The 17,221-nt window shown below is 38.6% G+C and overlaps 1 protein-coding gene across 7 annotated transcripts in view; it reads left to right on the forward strand.

Annotated features, from left to right (window-relative positions):
* Window positions 1-17,221, forward strand: part of LOC123826937 (LIM domain containing preferred translocation partner in lipoma) — a 634,789-nt gene that overhangs the window by 421,037 nt on the left and 196,531 nt on the right. The window lies entirely within an intron of this gene.

Raw genomic sequence — 17,221 nt, forward strand, 5'->3', positions numbered from 1 at the left:
TTATTAAATATTTTACCACACTATTTGCTTCAAAATTTTTTTTCCTATATCCTTCTTATAAAACCTAGGTGCATCTTATGGTCCAAAAAATATGGTATATGTCTTCTTTGGTGAGGTGTCTGTCTGTTCAGGTCTTTTCCCGTTGTTTAATTAAGTTGTTTGTTTTCTGATTGTTGAGTTTTGTAAGTTCTTTGCATATTTTGGATAATGGTCCTGTATAGATGCATATTTTGCAAATATTTTATTTCCATTAGTTGCTTGTCTTCTCATTCTTTTGACAAAGATATTTTTGACCAACCGTATCTGCTCCAATAAGCCCTCCTTCATCTATAGCATATCCTGCAATAGGCTTAAAAGATTAACTTGATAGTAGCTGGTTCCTCTTAGGGAACATTACATTCATTTTTTTTTTCTTTCAAGTAACAGAAGGCAGACTTGGGAGATAGAAGAATATTCTGATGCTCAGTGAATGCTTCATCTTATTAACTCTTAAGTAAAACTTTTCAGTATTGTTGCAACATGCTTATACACACTTGTTGACATTTCAACACCTACTCTTGGTGTTGCTGGAGAGCAGGGAGGCACGGGGCGGGCGCGGGGAGGGGGCAGTGAGGAAAAAGAAAAGAAGGAAGAACTGTTGGCTCAATCCTCTACTCATCAGAAGCAGTAACAATATTTAAATAATTTCTGTCAGTTATGCAGACATGGCTCTACTGTTTATTTCTTCCTAAAGTATGAACTCCCTAAGAGGAAGGGATTCATCTCATAGCATGTAAGAGTGCCCTGCAGGCATTTAAACAGTGTTTCTTGAGTTAAACTGACCAGATTCTTTTATTCTAAACTGTTATGGCACCATGGGTCTTCCTGTCTGTGTCTTTTTCTCAATGGGCTCAACTGGCACAAAAGATAGAAAGAGTTGTGGGAGCCCTGTAGGTGGTGGTACCATGTGCATTTCTATGAGTTTCCATACCACATGCACTTGGAAGTCCTTCTGGCTGATGACACTGTGTAAGTGACTGAAGGCTGATGGATCAATTATCACTTGTTTTACTCATGTTTTGTTTTCATTCTACAGAAAAGCATAGTGGAAAACCCAAACTTGATGAGATAACAAATAGGGGAGGAAAACCTTTGGAAATTGCACTTACTACTTAAATTTAAAGATTAATATTAGTGTAGCTGTTAATATAGCTGTTAAGAACCCAAAGCTTAATCACATAAAGAGCTTCTTATTGCCTCTCCCCTGTCCCTTTCCTCCTCCATCCCCCACAATGCAGGCACAAAAAACAAAGCTATTTAGGGATGTATGAATCAGCATGTTGCCTATATCTGATTTATTTTTGCGCAATGCACACATTCCTGAATTTCTCAAAGGCATGTGACTTTCAAGAATTCTTTAAATATGTAAATAATATTATAGTCCCCTGATGAATTCCAGACACACTGCATTATTCTAGGTGTCTGAGTGATGCAAAGAAAGGCTCAAATCCCCTGCTGAATTAGCCATTTCACATGTTACATTAATAAACATCAGTCACCTTGCAAGAATGATGTGTTATCTGAATTTAATGAACTTCTGAACTGAACAGAATGCATGTACATGACAAGATGTCATCAAACAGAACAGAAAACAGTTTAAGTCCCCTGAAAAGCCAAAGGAAAGGAGAAGCAACAGTAGAGGAAAAAAAACCACAGCAGACTGTGCATGTTTTGGAGGGGAATATGGGTGGGGGGATGAAAATCACTGGAAGGCATCTTGGCCTGAATGTGAAGTTGTGCGGTCATTTGTGTGTGCATGGATGTCCTGCCCTTGCGCCATGTGCATGCATCTCGGGCCTGGATGATGAAGGGGCCCTGCTGTCTCTGACAGTTAAGCTTATATTTCCCTTAAATGCAATATACAAATTCAAAACAGCCTGGGGCAGCTTCATATACAAGATAATCCTCAGTGAAGATTTCAAGCTGTTAGGTAAATGAAGTGTTTCCACGGGGAGGTTATATTATTTTGCTTTCTAAAACTCTGTGCACCCAATAAATTAAAGATAAACTCTTTCTAACAAGTTTATTCTTTCCTTCACCCTGTTTCGTCATGTTAAGTATCAAGTACATTGCTGCTTAAAACTGGAGATAGTAGGGTGCTATTGTATGTGGTATGTATTCACAGGAGAAATATTACACATATATCCCAAACACGAGGTTATGACAGTTTTCTGATGTTAGAAGAAGAGCTCTCCTGAGTGGGAAAAAGCAAAAAGTTGTCATTTGTATCTTCACGATGATTTATTTGAAGACTGCATTTGGGGAAAATGATCCTGTAAGGTATTGTAATGAATTGACTGTAGAAATTTTACCGTTAAATATTACCTGCTATGCACACTAAATCCATTACAAGCCACCTGTTGCCACATGCCACACTCAGAGCGGCAGGGAAGGCAGAGCTGAAACAATTTGTTTGTAGGTGGCATCTTCCCCGTGAGCCTTTTCATATCCTTGAACTGAAAATGAATGTCCATTCTCTGAATTTCCTTTAACCATTCACCTGTAGTGGGAGTTTTAATCTTCTGCTTTATATTGAATTGAATGTCTTAGCACCCTTCTTAGATGTAAAGCTCTGTGAAACCAAGTTTTTTTACTGACTCATTTTGGTATGTTGCAATGTGCCTAAAACCTAGAAGGTGTCTCATAACCTTGCTTGAATGAATGAACAAACAAATTCGCACACGGTGTTTCAAGTTGACCTGTTTCTTTGACTATCGAAAGACTTCTGCTTTTGTTAAAACAACTGTGAAGTTCAAGTTTTATATATTCTAACACTTTCTTTTACTCAGTGGCCTGATCAAAACATTTCTAAAAGTTTACCGTTATCATTTGAGAAAGAGAGAGGATTCTTACATATAAGAGAATAAGATTGATTGGTTCATTGGCTCTGCCTTCTATTTATAGAAAACAATGAAATATTTAAATAATTTTGAGACTGTTAGTATCTTGTTTTACATTCTATATTAATTTTTTTATCCAACATTAATTTTCCATGTGAGGAATATAAGGGTTTTCCAGGAAACTGATAGCTAGCTAGGTAGCTAGATAATAGAAATTGATCTGAGTGATTGTGGAGACTGAGAGATTGTGAGAGGTCCTACCAACCGCTGTGTACAAGCTGGAGAAGCAGCTGGGAGTAGGATTCTGAGCTGAGAGGCCTGAGGACCAGGAGCACTGATGCCAGAGGGCAGGGAACATGGGCATCGCAGCTTAAGCGGAGAGCACGTTCACCTTCCCTCCACCACTTTGTCCCAGACAAGCCCTCAGTGGGTGGGTCAGGCCCACCCACGTGGCGGAGGCAGATTGTCTTCACTGAGTCTACTGATCAATTGCTAGTCTGTGCCCTGGCCCTCACAGTCACACCCTGAAGTAATGTTTTACCAGCCTTCTGGGCATTCCTTAGCCTGCTCAAATTGACACAAAAGTAACAATTACAGCAGCCGTGGAATGATTAGCAGGGGTCAACATTATGGAAAACTGGAGGGGGAGAGGTGGAAGTAAGTTAGAGTACAGTCTGGTGTTTTAAACTGGTTCTCTTCACAATTAGGGTAAGAGAATTCTTCAGTTTTTGGCAATGACCAAACTTGGCATCCCTGGTCCCTACCCACTAAATACCAGTAGGACCTCGCCGCACACACACCCACTGGATTGACCAACAATGCCTCCGGGGCAGTGAGCTCCCTAGAGGAGTGGATTCCTCTCCCTCCCACGTCCTTTGAGAACCACTGTCTAGATTGGTGGCCCACTAAGGCTAATCGTGATTCAGGGTTGCCTGAGGATCTTGTGCTGTTTTTCTTTCCCCTCGCCCCTCTCAACCTCAAATTTTCCCACTCTGGGCCTTAGGTGGCCTATGTAAATCTAATTGACATGGAACTGAATGTGTCTGATTGTTGCAAATAGTACACAACCCTTTATCTGTACTGAATGTCATTAATTTCTAGAAAAAGTAAACTTTCCAGATAATGTAAAGGGTAGAATTTTAGGACTAAGGAAAGAAATGTCGACAAGTCACTTTATTTCATCATAGTTTCTACAGTTCGTGTTTGAATACTTACTGTTCTATTACAAAATTGTGATTTCTTCTCTAAACATAGCTAACATATTATTTTGTTCCTAAAAACAATTTTAAAAATACATGTTTTGAGATCAATTTGTCTTTTCCTTGTAACATGAGTCAGTTTAGTTAAAGAAGTAAATGGGAAATTATGAATTTTGTCCTTAATGCATTAATTTTAACTTAGCCTCTGCCTTGTTTGGCAGTATCTGACTCATTTTATAATTCTACAATTAATGTTTTATCAGAAATTCTGTCATTTGTATTTATCGTTCTAAGATTCAGTCATTCTTATTCATTTCTCCAGTTATTCACCTTCAAAATACCTGCTTTCCCAGACACTATTTATCAAGTGATGGTCAATTTATTTATAACTAGGTGAATAAGTGCCCTGACTCAAAACTTACAAACTAAGGATCATAATGCTAGTAACTAGCCATGTTTCTACAGTGCTTTAAAACTCACAAAGCAAAATCACACATTCCTGTTTGTACCCAAGAGACCTGAGAACACATTCTTAGTCACCATTTACTCACGTGTGACTTGATCTCTTTCGATCCAACAAATCTCTGAAGTATTACATTATCAGCCCTCACAGGTGTGGAACTTGAAAGGTCAGAGTATTCACAGCCTTGTTCATGGTCAAATCAATTGATCCAGGCCTCTCAGCCTCTCATCATGAAGGGAGTATGGCTTAGTAGAAAGAATAGGGTGCCATCTGACTCAGGTACTCTCTGGATACGTAAACTTAGATAAGATGCTTGATTCTGAGTACAGTGTTTTGCTGTTGGTTTTGTTTGGTGAGGGGTTGGGAGTGGATGGAGGAAGACCATACCTCACAGGTCTCTTCAGGGCAACGATTTTTCTAAGGGAAGAGCGAAAGGGATGTGCTTGAAGGGGCCTGTCATTTATTTATCAGTCACTCCGTTAACATTTTGAGTGCCTACTATGTACCAGTCACTCATCTGGGCACTGACTTGCCCAGATACAGTGTTGAACACAGTAATCAAAAACACCTGCTTCCTGGTACTGACATTCTGACTGTGTTATATTGGGGACCCAGCTTTTCAAAAGAAATAGTACCTAATAACTTGGTAAAACTTCTGATCTACTCTTTTCCAATCTACCCACCCCCAACTGAGAATCCCGCTTTAAAGGAAGCTACTGTTTCTAGTGGTTGCATGTTATGTCCCCAGGTATGCTCGCACAGGAAAAGCACCAGCAACATTATCCCTGGGTGCTCTGAAGATTTGTCTCAACGTTGATGTGCATTATTGGTGAATGGACCAAATGAACATTTTGTTTTGGTTATATAGGATTCTTTTAAAATCCAGAAAATCTTCTGAAATTGAAATTGAAGGTCAGCAAGACTGTCCCATTCATTTTATCAGGAAGTGAACTAGGCTCTGACATCAAAGGAAGAGTGTGAACCTCGAGAGCCTTGATAGGCTCTTTATTTGACACCTCCCACCCTGACAACACAGGGTATCAGATAAACACATCTTTCAGATATGGAAATCGAGTCCCAGAATGCTATGGGGCCATTTAGGAGGGGAGCTGAAATTAAAACAGGGCTCCCAACCACCACCCACTGTATTTTTTTTCTCCTGGGACGCATGTCATTTGTGGCCTATTAACAGAGACTGAGTTTACTCAGCTGTGTTAACCAGAGAAGTTTTCCTAGCTGCTTTCTGCCCATATTTTTAATGTCAATTTAAAATATAGAGAAGAATCTGAAAAGAGTTCCGGAGAAATTTGTGCAATTCCTACTTCAAAGAAAGATAGACTTCTCTCGATGAAGCCTTGACAGCAGCACATTTAGACAAGATCTGAAAGCAAAACAGCCTTCTCGAGGTTAGACAGTGACTCGAGTCATTCCCTGCACTTAAACAATATTTGGGATGACCCTATGTAAACTCACATTATCACTTAAAAACCAGTGTAAAAATACTACCCATCTGCTGCGCTAGTCCTGCTACTGTGTGCCACATTTCTCTGACAAGCTGTTGCCTTGGTATAGAGAGGGAGTGTACATTTTGGAATCCGGAGTTTGAGTTTGAAAAAAAAAATGGTATCTTGTACATATGGACTAGATTCTGTTCTTCCAAATGTAGATTTGTAACCTCATTTATTTTCAAAGATGATGTGTTAAATTAGTTTTTTTTTCTATTTCCTCTTTTTCTGACTCTGAAGATGGAAACTCTTATAATTTTATGCCTGTGACATGAACAATGTACAATGGGAAGTCATTTAGTTTGCACCTACCATGTGATACACAGAGTGGGTGTTGGGAGGTGTTTACTGCACACACAGTCACTAGGTTCCATGCTGCCCTCAGTGGTGCAGTTTCTCTGTGGACTGTGCCACTTCTCAGATATGGAAGAGTTGTTAGATGACTTAGAAAGTGCAGTATATGTAATCACTTACAAACAAGTAATTTTTAGTGCTGCACAACTCTTAATTCCAGAATCACTGCTGCACTGAAACAGCCACGACGTAATCAGCCTCCTTACTAGGCATTGAGTATAAGAGGGGAAACTGGAAGTTAAATCCTCAGGGCTCATAGTTGTCGCTCTGATGTGTGAATCTGTGGGTAAAGCCATTAGCCAGGAATCTCAGCCTGGCAGAAGTGAAACATCACTGAGCGATTTGCTGTTTTTCTGTGGGACGTAACTTTTTCTTTTTGTGAGAATTTTCTAAGACATATCCAAAAGTAAAAATAATAATAAAAAGAAGAATAGCAATATGTGATGTTCCTTGATATTAATGTTACTCCTTCTTTTAAGATTTTTCTAGAAATTCTTTGGAATGAATATAACTAGCTCCATTATTCAAAAACTCTCATTTTATTCATCCCTTTTCTCCACATATATTTAATGAATGGTCATTGTTTGTAAGACTTGGCGCTAGGAGCTCTCACATGCAAACATGAGTCCAGCAGAGCATTAAAGGGGAATACAGACTAGGAGAGAAGGAGAATGTGAAGTTATAATTTTAGAGAAGGATAGGAGGGAGCCTTTTGATACTGGGCAGAAACCATGCGGTCATGACTCAGCAGAAGCCGTTTCCCATTCTATGCCGCGCCGAGTCTCACCCACTCAGGACACGCGGCATGTGCCCTCAGATTATTTGGGCTGGAAGACATGCCCTAACCCTTCTAGCCGAAGCTCTTCATGTACAGATGAGAAAAGAAAGTCTGGGCGAGGAAAGGATTTGTCAATGGTCACGTAGATGTTTAAATATTATTTAATAGAAAAACCCAGGATGAGAACCCAGGTTTCTTGTCATTCAAGCCAATAGTCTTTCCATTTTTAGTTTTGTATTTGTGTCCACTGTTACCCGAGGCTACTTCAGGCCAACCAGTGGGGTTTGAACCGTTTCCAGATGAGGGCATTTTTTGAAACAGGGATCTCCTGTTGAACTAAACTCACGTCCATGTTGGCACGCGCATTCCTTCCTCATCCCCTTTATAATTTTGCTATTGAATTTAACACATGTGGTCGGTGCAAAACTTTGACCACAAACATACTTGCAGATTATACTTATATTTGGATGCAGCCTCCTTTGCCTCCAAACTGGGTAGTTGGAAGGGGTAGGGGTGGGGAGACAAATGAAGACAAGAGATTCTGACCTGTCACATCTCAAGGCCTTGGGCTTTTTATTTTAGTCAGTTCCATGACTCACTCCATCCTCATTGCCGTAATTGTCCCTTGTTGACGTTTTAGACTTGGCTCCCGTTGCTACTTCTTAGCAGTTACAGATTTCTAACCTAATAGACCAATTTCAATTCCCCCCACATATTTCATCTAAGTTGTGTCTTCCCCACATATGAGTTTATGCAGTTTAGTGCTTCCTGGATTTTTCTCTCAGCCTTTTAAAATACATCTGATGTTTAAGTCTCAGATCAAGTACCACCCAGCCTAGAATCACTCTGCCTCTTTCACAGAACCGATTAAAGTCTACTTCAAATTATACTCATTTAATTGACACTATATATGGAAAGCTTGAAAAGAGAAATAGTTTGCATTCATAGTTACTACCCTGTAAGACCTAGCATTGCCTCATTTGCTTAATTAAGTATATGAGGAATAAATTATTTTGGCATAATATCCCTTATTCCTAAAATTTCACATGACTTACTTGCAAAAAGTTAAAAACTATAAAAGCCGACATCTAGATGTGTTGGCAGAGCTGTCAGCATTTCCTTCACTATATCACATTTCAGTATTTACTGTATTAAAATGTACAAGAAAAACAGCCATTTTCTCTACAAAAAGCACCAGGTTGATTATTGTCTTCCCCTTCTTTTTTTCCTCACAACAAAAGGAAGAATTACACCTTGACATGATAGAAGGAAACAATTTTGTTACTAGTTTGTCTCATTGTCCCCTTCCCCCACAAATTCATGAACCTAAGAATCTGGCCTAGATTATACTCTTCATAACTGGGTGAAGGTAAAACCTGGGTGGATCTCACAGCTTCTCCTTTAGAATGGCCGGATTAGGCAGTGGAAGTAAAGCAATGTGTTCTGAAAACTTTCATGCCAGCTGAAATGAAGGTTGGTCAAGAGGGTTAATGAGACACTATACAGCTCAAGTGTCATAAGGATATAGAATAGTGAAGTTATTGGGCTGCTGTCACTATTAATTAATAAATCAGGTGCTACTAGCCTTCTCCTTTTAGCTGAAACTGACATTCTAGACCTCAGTGCTTAGTAAGATTCCAGCTTCCTTTAGGGATGTCCAAACAGCTCCCAGCCTCTTGGACTTATTTTCCATTTTGGACTCTTTATGCACAGAGTATCATGGTGCCTCATACATTGTTGCCATTTAATATACAGTTTGAACGAATGAATGGCCTCAGAGTGCTGGAAATCGATTTATGTCCCTTGTTTGAATGACTTGGATGCTGATTCCATCTCCAACTTACATTTCTGGATCCTTCCATCCTTTAACTATTCAGCTCCAGCCATGTGGTAGGCATCATCCTAGGTGCCAAGGTATTTGCCCCAACAGAGAGCAAAATGAAGCCCCTGCTTTATGGATGTAAAATTCTAAAGTAGAGAAGGACAATAAAATTTAAAAAGTAAGTTTAAAAAGTAGTGATGTTCACACTAGGTTCAATGATTATAAATACTAAAAAAGGAAAATAAAGAATAAAAAGATGGAGTAGGAATATAGTGGGTTAGATTGTGGAAGGGCTGTTTTTTATTAGGTGCCATTTGTATTGAGACTTGAACCAACTGTAGCATGTGTGAAGGATCTGTGGAAGAGCATGCCAGGCAAAGGGAACAGAAGTGCAAGGCTCAGAGATATTTGAAATATTCGGGAACAGAAAGCCCAGGTGCCTGGAGTAGGGTTATGGAGAAGAGTGGCAGGCAGTGAAATCAGAGACAGCCAAGAACCAGATGCTATAGGATTTTATGAGCCATGCTGAGGACTTTGATTTTACGCTGAATGAGTTGAGAAGACATGGGCAGGTTTTAAGTTGAGGCATGATGTGCGCTCACTGACTTTTATTAATAGCAGAACTATTTTCTTTTTAATATTTTTTATTTAAGTATAGTTGGTACACGATATTATATTAGTTTCAAGTGTACAATATAGTGACTGGACATTTGTATACCTTACAATGTGATGACCTCCCTAAGCCTAGTAATCAACTGTCACATGCAAACTTATCAGAACATTCCAGACTATAACCCCCTTCATCGTGTTTACGCATCCCCTACTCCCTCCACTCTGGCAGCCGTCACTTCAATTTCTATTTTTATGAGTCTGTTTTTATTTTGTTTTATTTGTTTGTTTTGCTTTGTGTTTAGATTCCACATATAAGTGAAACCATATGGTATTTGTCTTCTCAGTCTGGCGTATTTCATTTAGCATAATACCCTCTAGGTCCATCCATGTTGTAAATGGCAAGTTTTTATTATTTATCGTTACTGAGTAATATTCCTGTGTGTGTGTGTGTGTGTGTGTGTGTGTGTGTGTGTCAGGATGAAGTAAAAGGTTTACATTTGTGAGTACACAAAACACAGAATTTATTCTTGTATTACCACTTATTGTTTACTGTGTATACTTTTCATAATACAATAATTAATTATAAAAGAAAGCTACTTTTTCCCTATTCTGTATATTTCACATCATCTATATCCATTTGTCTGTCTCTGGATGGACACCTTGGTTGCTTCCATATCTTCGCTATTTTAAATAATGCTGCAATGAACATAGGGATGCATTTTTTTTCAAATTAGTGTTAAGGGATAACTCTGGCTATAGTGTAGAGAATAGACTGTAGAGGTATAGATCGGAAGCAGGAGAAAATGTTAGAGGTTTTTACAATAGGTTAATTAGCAAGAGCTGATGGTGTCTCTGACTAAAGTGGTATCAGCTGAAGTGCTTAGGTAGTGGGTCTATTTCAAAAATATACTGGGGGGAATGGGAGATGTCACATTTTCTATGTGCAACTGGCAGAGTGCCTTCTTATTCTGAGACTGTACTATTTTTATGTATGTTTCAGACTAGTTACTATTTTACATCTAGTATTACCAGTGGTAATGGAGTTTTGGGAAAACCCAGAAAGTGAACAGTAGCCATGATACAGAGACACCCTGTGTTAAAGCTTATATACTAGTCTTGTCCCTGTCCTTGTACGCTTTTGCCTGTGCTGGGTCACTTCTATCTTTTTGATTCTCCACACAGTATATATAGTAGCATGTTTTATTTTCATGTACAGGTGCAATGAATATTTCATGAATGAGTGGATTAATTTCAATACCCATACATCAGCTCTTTTTCAAAAGAATTGCTTGATGATCTGTCCCATACCAAACATCATTTTTCTTCTTAAGTGGAGATAATCTGGTAACACTTTTATTTAGCATGTGTGTGCACAAATGTGTGTGTATATGCTTGTGTGGGAGGGTAAATAAAAATGGTACCTTATTGAAAAGCAATCAAGAGGCAGGTGTATATATAATTTAAAAAAACAATTCCATGCTGTTCCTTATTTTCATATTTAAATTTAACTGGTGTGGAGGGGTTGACCCATTCTCTCCTGAAAGCAAAGCGCCTGTTTAGACCAATTGTGATTGCCCCCAACATTCGATGGAAGTACAGAGCTCCTCAGGTCCAGAATGGCTGTAGTATTGGAGGTAGCATTCGAATGCAATATTGACATTACTTAATCATAAATTACAGTTCTGAACATTGTGCTCCTTTGTACCATTCACTGCATTTGTGGGACATCTAATTATGAAAAAAATACATAATCATCAGTGGTCTCTTGCCACAAAAGAGCAAGAATATGTTCTGTGCAAAACATTGTTTAAACAGAAGTGCCTAGAAATCCTCCATTAATCTTCATTTTTGCATTTTGATTGCTTTCCTACTCACACTTTAGGTATCAAGGGACAGAACAAGTCTGAACTGACTGTACAAGAATTTAAGTAAGAACTGTAAGGAGTAGAAATGAGGAAGCTATTTGCATTCCTGGAAGGCGGAACTCAGGTTTATTAGAATCTTTCATGGTACTAATAAAAGGCAGTCCATTTTCCAAATGCTGTTTAGAGTAGGCTATTTTTCTTAAATTTTTTAACTGTTATAAGTTTCTTTTTCTTGTTAAATAAACCCAATGTAAAAGCGTATGAAGGAAAAATGGAAGGGCACCCATATCTCCATACACTCCCCAGTATGGGTACTCTGTTCAATATGGCTACATTCTCTTCTAGGCTCTTGTTTGGTTTTGTTTTAACATAATGCAACTCTTTTGATTAATTGTGTTGTTGTTGTTTTTATTGTATGGAGATAGACAGTGTTAAAAGTATAAAAGGTGTTGGTCTTTGCTGCTTGCTCACATGTAGTGTCTGTGCCGAGAGTGATATTGCATGCACCATTTTCTTTGTGTTTGGTGTAGCCAGTTTGCTTCCCCTGCCCTCCCACCTACACACCACCACCACCACCCCCCACCACCACCTTTGAAGTTTTGCATCTACACTGCTCTTGAAGTACTTGTTCTTTCCTCAAGAAAGTTTGTTCCCTTCTCTCTACTGCTTTGACAACATTTTTAGGGATACGTCTGGAGCTGCTGTTAAATAAATAGCATGATTTCACTTCTCAGTATCCAGACCTTGGAAGAAGAGCAAGTGGAGGGAATGAGTTGATACAGTTGATCACTGTGTATTTCACTATGTAAAATTTAACTTTTCACTTGTATATCCAAGGATAAAGCTAATTTTTATTTTATTGCTTTGCTTTGCTTTGCTTGTATTTGACACTCATTCATTGAGAATCCCAAACTGTCTTAAGTTCTGTTTGGTAAAATGACAATCACTTTTCTTCTTCCATTGGCAAAAAAAAAAAACAACAAAGTACCTTTTGGGACACTAGTATGGATGCAACATAGTTTATCTGTTAAGTAGAGGAAATAGATAAAATATAAATAATATTTTTACAGGTGATGTGTTCACTTAGGAAGGTACAAATACAAGTACCTGTGGAGGGTTCAAGTGAGACAAAGCTTATTTCCAGTCGGGAAGTTCAGTTTGTGTTGGGCAAATTCAGAATAAAGAATGCTTTCTTTTTTTACTTTTACTCTAAGGACCCCTCTGAACTTGGTCAGCTTACAATATATCTTGCATGACTGAGGTCCTTACATGTAAAAAAGCAAGCAAAAAAGCCCAACTTAGAACAGAGTAAAGAAACATAAAGATGTGTCACCCACATCAACATTGGTATAAATTATTAAATATTTGTAAAATGGTTTGACAATATACGGCCTCCATAATTAATGGGCATAGTATTTTCTCTATTATATTTCCCCATTTTAAGTTAGTGTCAACAATTTCAATGATAATTGAACTCATGCTTTCTGTTTTTCTTAGGCTTTTGAAACATCACAGGTGAGCCATTTCGCAGAATTACTTTATCCTGCTGATCTTGACCATTCTTTCTGTTCCTAAAGCTATGGTCCTGGATTCTGTGCACCTTCTTAACCACCTTACCCCTCCTGAAGAAGAGGAGAAGGACCAAGTTGCTGCTTCTCCATATTGAGGACAGGAAGTGAAAATTTAGCATGCCCTGTTGGAACTGGAGGGGGAGTTCTATTGATTGAGTGATTGAAAAGAGGCAAGTTGAAATATGGTCAGGACCAACAGCCAACCTCTTAAGGAGAAATAGAGATTTTTTTGCTTTTGTTTTTGGTAATTGTTGTTTTCCTTGTCTTCAGAGAAGATTGAGTAAGATGTATTTGCATCTCATTCCTATATATTGCAGGGAAGAACATTCCCAATCCATTATAGCCATGGGCATGCCATAACAAACACAACAGCTTCCTGGAATACATTGACTCTTAGCTGACAGAATTTACCTAAAAGGCCTCCTACTTCTTGAACTGCCCTATTGTGAACCAGTTATATTTGGGTGAGTGTTCACATAGTGTATTCTGGGATACTAGGGTTAAAACAGTTTTCTAAAAATGTAGTTAGAAACTTTTAAATTCTCAACTTTGGACAAAGGAGCTCCCAACTTTGAATAATCTTTCTTCCTACTATTCTTAAACTCCTTCTTTCTCAACTTCTTTTCTGTGAGCACTTAGGGTAATTTTTCATTACTTTATGCTTGATTTCTTTCCCTTCTCCCTTCTCACTTTTTATTCATAGCAGAAATGGTTAACTTTCCTCCCTGTTCTCCATCCCACTTTGGGTATGCAGTAGCATATTTAATAAATCTTTTAGCATACCACAGTGTAATTTAGATAGGGAAACTTTTCACTTAGAAAGCTCACTTTGTTTTGTTGACACTGTGGTTCCCAAACTCAGTTAACTGCACATAGTGACAGGAAGGAAGGAAAACTAATACATAATGTGTATCTAGTTTGCAACAGACATTTATACAACTTCTCATTTAATTTTCATGATAGCTCTGCTAAGTGTGGATTACAATTCCACTTTGCAATATGGGATCTGAAGCCCAGAGATATGAAATACCTTGCCTGAGGATAGGTGACGAAGCTGAGCTTTGAACCTAGGCATCTTTGACTTCAAAGTCTGTGCTTTTTCCATCTCGTGGAGCAGGAGATGGAAACTTCAGAGGTTATAACATATTTATTACTTCAAAGTTTACAGTGCCAGAACATGTATGCTGCTTTAGCAACTAGAAGTATGTGGATGAAACTTTAGAATCATGTAAGTCATTGGCAAAATGACCTTTTGGTGTCGTGCTGATTCTGGGTTATGTATACTTGATCTTAGCCAAAAGACCAAGAAATGATCCTGGATTATTTAGAATAATGGTGATTATGAGCTCATAAGAGTAATTTAGAAATAATTTTAAGCAATTGCTTCATACTGAACATTAGGCTTAGTTATTTGTATAACATGAAAGCAAAGGCTAGTCCTACCAGATGGTAAATAAAAAGATGGAAGGATCAAAACAAAAAAATGAGTAAAGTGTTCAGGCTGTGGTACTGGTTGCATTTACCAATCGAAGCAAGGCCGTGCGTCAAGTCAGAGTGGGCTGAGCCACGCTGAGAAGCCCTGTCAGAAGGAGTGAGGTGGTTTTAACCAGTCCTGAATCAGGGTAAGACATGAACAGGTATCCTGAATTTCCATTTTCATTAATGTGCTTCCTTACCTGTTCAAAATTTAGGTAGAAAATCACAGGAAGGAAGGAGCAAGGGCAGAAGAATGGTGGGGCTGGGGGATGCAGCTGGGAAGAGGAGAGAAAAAGAGGCTATTGGAGAAATAGCCTCAAGTCTGCGTATCCTGGATCATGTGTGTATCTTTGCGTATGAAGGACAATACATCAAAAAGAGATGGTGGCAAAAGGAGCCAAGTTTAGAAGCCAGTGTACTATAATTCTAGTTCTAGGTCTACCTTGAATTATTATCTAGACTTAGGCAAGTCACATAACCTCTTAGGCCCCCAGGGCCCTCCTAGAATTGTAGGGATTGGGCTGGATGATCATAAAGTTCTATTTTAACTCTCAAATGTAATGATTTTGAAGTTTTTAGTGTGTTCTAATTGCCCAATGCATTGCATGAACATATATTAACTACTGTAATGTGCAGCAAGAGAGGTATGCTGTTTCTCCTCAAAAATGCTAAAGGTTGACCTTGTTATCGCAAACACTCTGGAATGTATTCAGAATTCTTCATTGTATTCAGAATTCTTAATATGCAGTTTTCCTGCTTTCACTTTAACAGCTCTGCTGTGGTGTTCCTTCCTTTTAAATTGGAAGCCAGTTTTAAATTTTGATGATTGAAATGCCTCTTTTTATTAAGAGAAAGAATACTAGAAGTGAAAAATTTCTCACTTTAATTAAAAATTTGAAATATACTATATAAAAGTATAATATTTTTTCAGAGGAATGTATTAGAAAAGGTTACCTGTTGAAGAGAAAGTAGGTAGCAGTCACTGTCATATTCTGGTGGGAACCAATCCTTGTCTATTTGTCTATTTATGGAATGGTTTACATAAAACTTGGCCTTAGACTTTCTGAGAGGATGTGTCACACTGCTGAAACAGCTACACTTTAATGCAAAGACAGGCTGTATCAACTCTCAAGTGTTTTCAATTGCCTACCCTGTGTATCTCCACATCTTAGGTGATTTAAGGTAGGTATACAGCAGGCCATTAGCACTAAAGTTTAGTACAGGGTTGAACTTCAAAAGAGGATTACGGCATCTCAAACAACAACAACAACAACAACAGTTATCTAACTGTGGGGGACTTCTATTGTAAAAGATTTAAATCACATCAACAACAAAAGTATTTTCTTCATTTTTTGTCTTTGTGCTTGACAAAGGGAAAAATACACATTCTGTTTCAAACAAGTTATGACAGGGTAAAATATACATCAACACCCAAGGTCCTTTTTCAATCAGAGAATGAAAGCCCCTCTCTTGCATTTGAGACCAATGTGACCTCATAGAAGATGCTTAGGCAGAAGGCAGAAAGTGTCATGAAGACAGACTCTGAGGTGGCCATTCCCACCTCCTGGTATTCATGCCTTTGTGTATGGAACTCCCTTTGAGTATGGGCAGGATCTATGACTTCCTTCTAGTCAGTAGAATAAAGCAACGGTGAAGGGATATACATGGTCTCTTGTACATAATTCCATTACCTCAGGTCATAACAATATCCTGTGCGGAGCCTCTCTCCCACAGTGGCTTTGAAGAAACACCCTCCATGTTGTGAGCTGCCCCGTGGAGATGGCCATGTGACAAGGAGCTCAGGGAAGCCAGCAGCTAGAAAGAAACGAGCCATTCAGTCCAGCAGCCTGCAGAGACTGAGTGTTGCCCACAGCCGTGTAAACTTGAAAGCAGATCCTTCCCCAGTCGAGCCAAACGGTGACCCCAACCCAGGCTGACACCTTGCTTGCAGCCTGTGAGACCCTGAGGCTGAGGCACCAGTTAAGCCATGACTATAATTAGAACCCACAGAATCTGTGAGATAATAAATGTGTTTTGTTTTATGCCACAAAGTTTTCATTGTTATGCAGCAATAGATAGTTAATACACTCAGGTTATTTTTAGAACCCACCATTTTCTTCATCTTTTACTCTCTACATACTAGTTATTAGAGTAGTTGCGAGTTATTAACCTTTCTCAAAATTGTTATGGGTACTTTAAAAGTTGATTTATCTGTGCCTTTGTGTAGGACATAAATTTGCCTCTAGTTTCTGGTACCTTCTCGATGGAGATGCCCCTTGACTCTACTTTAGAAGGAAGGTGGATAAGCTTGAAAAGTGTTGATAAATACTTGTTGAATCCAGTGAATTATATGAAGATGAATTTCTGTGAGAGCTATTATAAATCTTCCTGTAGCTCTGCCATAAATGGTATATCAGAACTTCCCCTGCTGGGAAATGGAGTGGAGACATCATCTTTCAGGCTTTCCTTATTTGCATACTAGTGAAATTAAGTTACAAATTACATTCAGAGGAGACTTACAATAAAGCAGCCATTTTACAAGGTCAGTCTTCAGCCTGAAGAATGTCACAGCAGGGACCCAAACTGGCCATGATCAAGTAGCTAATGTCTGTCTATGTAGTACAATGGGCAGTAGACACACAAAGAACTTTAAAATCATTAAATACTAGAGCTGTCTATATTAGGATTGTCTCTTTC

The sequence above is a fragment of the Phyllostomus hastatus genome, unplaced genomic scaffold (assembly GCF_019186645.2).
Source record: "Phyllostomus hastatus isolate PE091 unplaced genomic scaffold, TTU_PhHast_1.1 phas_contig_86, whole genome shotgun sequence".
Taxonomy (NCBI): Eukaryota; Metazoa; Chordata; class Mammalia; order Chiroptera; family Phyllostomidae; genus Phyllostomus; species Phyllostomus hastatus.